Source organism: Amblyomma americanum, chromosome 8 (assembly GCF_052857255.1).
Source record: "Amblyomma americanum isolate KBUSLIRL-KWMA chromosome 8, ASM5285725v1, whole genome shotgun sequence".
NCBI classification, from domain to species: Eukaryota; Metazoa; Arthropoda; class Arachnida; order Ixodida; family Ixodidae; genus Amblyomma; species Amblyomma americanum.
This window is the reverse complement of record NC_135504.1, coordinates 38,911,542-38,917,994: the sequence shown is the minus strand read 5'-3', so window position 1 is coordinate 38,917,994 and position 6,453 is coordinate 38,911,542. Positions and strand designations below refer to the sequence as shown.

General features: G+C 43.9%; 1 long non-coding RNA gene across 1 annotated transcript; it reads right to left on the bottom strand.

The window, feature by feature from the left end:
• Nucleotides 1–201: 201 nt before the first annotated feature.
• LOC144100219 (uncharacterized) lies at nt 202–1,331 on the bottom strand. Its single transcript, XR_013307562.1, has 3 exons — nt 1,192–1,331; nt 456–497; nt 202–276 (listed from the first exon to the last, which is right to left on the bottom strand). It is a non-coding gene; the product is annotated as an uncharacterized LOC144100219 (long non-coding RNA).
• Between the last annotated feature and the right edge of the window lie 5,122 nt (nt 1,332–6,453).

Here is a 6,453-nt window from a genome sequence, read left to right as displayed (position 1 = left end):
CTGCAAATTTATATGTGTGTATTTTACTTATTGAAAAAATAACTATTTCACTATTTGCTTGAAATAATCGTGGGCACAAGTGAAGACAAACACGATAACGTAGATTCCACAGACCTGTCAAATTGACGGCACAGCTCGTTTCAGCCGACCTGAAACCATAAAATCCTCAGATTTGAAGTGAATAGAGCAGACATAGTTCCATTCAATGGCGTCCAAGTTTCGTCACGTTCCACCGCTTCTGTCCAAAGAGTTTTCAGTTTAGGATCTTTTGGAAACCTGTTGTGAAAGGTGCAGCACGTATCAAGATATGTGAAACTGAATCGACATTCAGGTTGAGTAACGTCAGTTTTGTTCAAAGTCAAGTTAAAACGATTTTCGTAATCAACATTACATAGGCATGCCCTAGTCGGCAATAGTTTCGTTTCTCAAAAAATGAGCGCAGCGTATTTATTCACTGATGGAACGAAACCCCAGGACGGCGTTCTTCCGTGCGGCTCCTGCATCCCGGCACGCAGCATTTCATTGCGCAGCTCAGAAAACCCAGACGAACTTCGCGAAACACACGGGTGCACTGAGGCACTGGCCTCTCGGCACATACAAATCTCCAAGCTCCATGGCCTGCGTGCGCTACTCAAATTTCGATCGCAGCCGTGTTGGTCGTCTGACGCAACACAGCGAGAGAACGAAACCGAAATCCGGATAAAAGAAAGCTACCGCTGCCTTGTCACGTGAGGGCCTATTTCCCATGATTCTTCCCATTATATTTTTTAATGACTAAGCTTCAAGTTTTTTTCTTCCTGCATGGCAGCAGACCACAGGCAACTAGCAACGCGCTCGAGCCTGTGTCAAATTGAGCGGCAGGCTGCACGTACTACATGCAGGCGCACGTCTTTACTAGCTTTAGGAAAGAAAAGTGCAAATATTTTGCCACTAGAGCCGCTAGCATGTCGGGGATACTGTAAAGGGTGGCCTCCGTAGAGAGCATAGCAATAACATCGCAGTAAACGTCTCAGCCGCCTATCAAGATCAACCATCGCGAAAGTATACGACAAACAACTAAACATTTCGCCCGTATGATAAAGGTGGGCACATGAATTAGCGCGCGCACAAGGACACGAGACAGTTAAACGCTAAACAAAAACACGTCTCCAATGGCGTTTGCAAGCGTTACATAAGTTTCGAGACGCTTACAGTTCTTCTGCTGCTCTCCTTTTTTCTTCTTCCACCGCTGAGCCCATTGCGTAAGGTGTTTAAACTACGTATTCTATTTAAAAAACCGGGCAATGCCTCGTTAAGCACTAACCGGCATGATTGAATCGCGCACCATGTGTACGAGGCTTGGCTACCAGCTTCGTTTCATGAACAAGTCGCAAGTCATTTACATTAAAAAAAATTACAAGAAGGTTATCCTAAGGCAATAATAAGTTAAATATTTTTCGCTAAATAATAAATTTCTGGTTAATTTGAATGCTTGTTATAATATGTGAGATATTTGCGCACAAACGCAGGGAAGGCGGCGATCCAATCAGTTGCTGCTATATGCGCGCTAATTTTGAATTGTCAGAATATGGTCAAAAGTTTTATGATTTCCGTGAGTCATTAGGTGGCCTGATAAATGGCAGGCTTTGAACATTACTCAGTGGGATTTCGTGTAAAGCCAACGGTCATGCAGGCGCACACAGTGCCAATCACCGTAGTGCTTTTAGCATCCGGTGTTGTGGACTTGTAGCAAAGACGCTCAGGAAAATTCCCACAGAAATAGTGTTACGCTGTTGCTTTCTTCTGCTAACACTCTTCCACGCCAGCACAGATATTCACAAAAATTCAGAGTTCGCCGCATATTTTTACGACGCAGAATTCTTGAGCCTAGCACCGTTGCACTCAAACTATTTCAGATAAAATAAGCGAATGGTGAATTGTGGGGTTCTAACGTCCCAAGTGACACAGGGGCTATGAGGACGCCGCTTTGGAGGGCTCCGGATAAATTTAAATTTTGTATTTCACCTCCATCGAAACACATCAGTCGCGACCAGGATCGAACCCATGACGTTGGGATCTGCAGCCGAACGCCAAAGCCACCGCGAAGGGCTTGTAAAGGAGGGTTGTGCGAGAACTGCAGCTAAATGTAGAGCATCTTAGCAGACAAATATATATATATATATATATATATATATATATATATATATATATATATATATATATATATATATATATATATATATATATATATATATATATATATTGAACTGTTGCATACATTATTATACAGTCACTGAAACCGAGGAGCATAGGGGATTTTTTTGTAGTTTTTACGAATGGAAAATTAATAAAATCAGAAGACAAAACAACCACATGCCGCCGGTGGGATCCGAACCCATGAAATTCGGAGGCACAGACTGTAGTGGCCCTCCACACAAAACCGTATAAAAACTTCCAGCTTTCCGCGAAGACGATGACGAAGAAGATTATGAATTTCAATGACGTAAGGGCAAGGGCAGCCTAATGGATCAAAGACCCATTCTGCCAAGCATTTAACGCTAACGATCAGAGCACCAGGCAGGAGGAAACCTAAGCTTCTACCCATTGTAACACCAGTGGGTGTCCGGCGGCTTTGAAGATCAGAGTCAGGGCTTAGTGGCTTTAGCATCAGGCGGATGATCAAGCCACTAAGCCACCACTGCAGTACGAAGACGAAGAAGTGGGTTTCATTGCGAAAAGTGGAATAACATTCCATAGTTTGATAGGCTAACAACAACAACAACAACAACATCAACATTCTGTCCCGATTCTCCTCTTCTTTGGGGACAAGCGCCAGGGGATATGTCCTAAAACCGGCACGTGATTATCCGCGTAAATTAATCATTGCGTCAGGGCGACTCCGTTGATAGTTATAACTCACAATTTGGTTTAGCATAAATTTCAACCTCGAATACCTAATGTTTGACAACTGTTTGGCTGTACAAGGCACCCTGGCCAATTCCCCACTGTGGGTATGTGGCACCCCAACAGAGGACAACAACAACTACATTATGAGCGAGGCACGTTTGACACGTCTAAACACGCTTCTGAACTCTTAAGCAGCGGAGCAACGCAGCGGTGTACTGCCGTGTCGCTAAGCTGTGGATTGGTTCTTTATTGAACAGAGAGTCCTTAAAAAAAAAGAATACTGTAAACCTTCGCTGTAGTAAGTCATTATTTGTCGTCAAACGGAATTAACTGCTCAGCTTAGCGGTTCGCTGTGTTATCTCACGTGTCCGCCCTTGCTGTGAGAGTGCTTAATTAACCGTGTCGCAGTAATAAGAAACATCCGGAGTTGCAGGATTTCCCCCTTTAAGAGCACAAGAGCGACACAGGCCATATACTGCAATTGATAAACATGACCACACAGAACACTTCGGAAAAGCGTTTCCTAGCACTATCTCCACCATGAATTTCATAATACTAAATCTACAGGGAAAGCTGGGAAGCGTTGCTTTTCATCCATCTTGGAGAAGCGCAGGAATTCCGGGAAGACGAGGTTTCGTATTTGGCCTGGTTAATGTAGGGCAAGAACTGCGGATTCAACCGTACATTAAGCATCTACTCCTGGGAAACCCTGAATAAATGCTGTGAAAGTTTCCATACTGGTCTTACACTTGCGTTAAAGAAGCTAAAAACACACTATTGAAATAATTTCATCTGCGCGCAGAGGATATATTGGCGGCGCAGCCGCCGATTCAGAGAGAAACTACGTCCCCGGCCCCACACTAGCCAAGCTAAATAAGGAACCTCAATAAAATAAGCTAAATAAGCTAAAATAAGCTAAATAAGTTAAAAAGCTAAAATTAGGCAAATATAAAACCTCCAATAAGACTTCTTATAGCCTCTATTGCCTTTCTATAGTCTATAGACTTTCTATAGACAAAAGTTTACTAAAAGTGTATGGCCATAAATCAATAGATTGTCTATTAGTGTGTAAGTAGTTTTTGTGTATATTACCTGTCCCTCCCCCTCAACCTCTCTTCCTGTCCCCTCACCTCTTTCATTTAATTTCTCCATTCTGCCTGCTATCCTTTAGTTCCGCTGCCCCAGCTCAGGCGCTACCGTATCGATGGCCGATGCCGGGGCTAGCAAAAATATTTTCTTTCCTTATTATTATTATTTTAATAAACCGCTTACTACTACCACTCCTGTCTATAGGATTTGTATTGTCTGTAGACCATTCTCTGGGGTTTGTCTATAAAGAGTCCATCGACTTTATAGACAGAAGTCTATGAACAGTATGTAGACTATGTAAAGAAATTTCTGTAAGGCCCACTGTCAACGAAGTGCTGTTTAAGAAACTCGTATAGACGGAGGCGTCAGCTTTCCCTCTGGGTTGATATTGAGTAACTCTACGATCTCCCCTATGTATACTGCCCACTCCCTGCTTCGGCCTCGGAAACGCGCAATGCGGTCGACGCGAGCACGAGGCCAGGTCGTCGATAAACAGCGCGGACTCTGCAGCCGCTGCGACTCGCAGATCACGTCCCATGACGGTGACTTCTCGCCGAGCCAAGAGTGAAATCTCCGTTTCCTTCGCGCCGGTGTGGTAGCACATAAAATCTCCAGCGCTAGTACTGCAACTCTTGGCGCCTGCGTTCGGAATAAATGCGCGTGTTCCCCGAGCTGCATGACGCAGCCACTTCGGGGCTCGTTGCAGCTTCTGGGGACAAGACCTCGACAAGGACAACGCGGCCCCTGATAAGCACGGCCATCTGGGAGCTGGAAGAAGCCGGTGTTGTGTGTTACGGGGACTGCTGCACTCGATGTGCCAGTAAGGCGTCCGAAAACTGAAAAAAAAATCATAAGTGGTATACGGCTTTTAGACATTAAGGAGACATTTATTTATTTATTTATTTATTTATTTATACACTTTACCCCTAAAGGCCCTCCAGGAGAGGGTATTACATAGAGGGACGGTACAGTCATTAATAAACGCGATACATTTCAGTAAAATGTGCAATACAGCAACAAAAAAAAGAACGTTAAAACATAAGGCATAACACAAAAAGGAAAGATGAACAAATAAAAACAGCAAATTTTACACATTTCCGTCACAACGAAGAAACTCTTGAAATTTTATGATGTCAGTTTCTGTGGCGATGACTGATGGTAAACTATTCCATTCAATGATAGTACGTGGCGTAAGACGATGAATGACGATGAGTTGGCGTAAGACGATGAATGACAGTTCACGCGTTTAACTTTGAAATAATGATCACGGCGTGGAAAGATGGCATGAGGTGACTGAAGCAAATCACTTCGGAGGGAGGGGCGGTGATAATGCTTATAGAAAAGTGTAAAACGAGACAGTTTACGGCGATGTGACAAATCTTCCAGTTCGGCACGTTTTTTTTTTTTTTAATGCTGTAACACTTGTGAAGGGTGAGTAGTCTGAAAATATGAAGCGAACAGCAAGGTTCTGCAAGGAATCGATGTTATTGATAATGCAGGCTTGCTCAGGGTCCCAAATGGCCGCAGCATATTCGATTTTAGGGCGTATTAGAGTTATATAAGCCAGTTTTTAACGTGTATAGGGGCGTGTCTGAGGTTACGTTTAAGAAGACCAAGTGAGCGGTTAGCAGACGCTAGAGTAAGGTCGATATGGTGATGCAGTGTTAGGTCAAATTGAAGGTGCAAGCCAAATGGTATATGGCTTTTGGACATTGAGTAGACATGGATAGGAATATGAGGGGGCTCGTTATTACATACACATGAAAAAAAAAAGCAGACAGTCACTTAAACCAAGGAAAGAACCGGGAAATCAGCTCCACATTTGTTTTTATCGTGGAAACACAACTTCATGGGGTCAAACAAAAATCTTGTGGCGACCCTGAGTTTGAGGGTGCAGAAATAAAATAAATATTGCCGCTACTGTGTTTCGAACCTGCTGCGGCGCCAGTAGATCAGCGTCGCTGGCCACTGCACGAGAGCACTATGCTATCACAGGAGCCGATCACAGTTTCTTTTTTTATTGTGTGGAGACAATGCCGAAAAGAAAAATCTAACCATGCTTACGCCACAAAACAGCAGGCCACCATACCCCTGCACGACCCCACCTTCCAAAACAGCAGCAGCCGATCAAACCTCGTGTTAAACTGCTACACACTCTTGCACTGTGCATTGTAAGTCATTCTCTTCATCAACTTCCATCTGCGGCGCGAACAGATCAGATCAGCTTAACCTCGATCGGAGCTTAACGTGAGCCTAATATCGCCGCCAGACGTGCCGACGACCCAGCATAGCAAAACCATGAGTTAACCAGGCTAAACACATGCTTTCGCACGCTTGCTCGATTTAACTGCGTTAAAACCCTGCCACTTTTTCTCTGAGGTCGTAGATTCGGATCCCACCGGCGGCATGTGGTTGTTTTTCTTGTCAGTTATTGTCATTTCTTGTCCGCATTGATTAACACAGTTGAGAAAAACACAT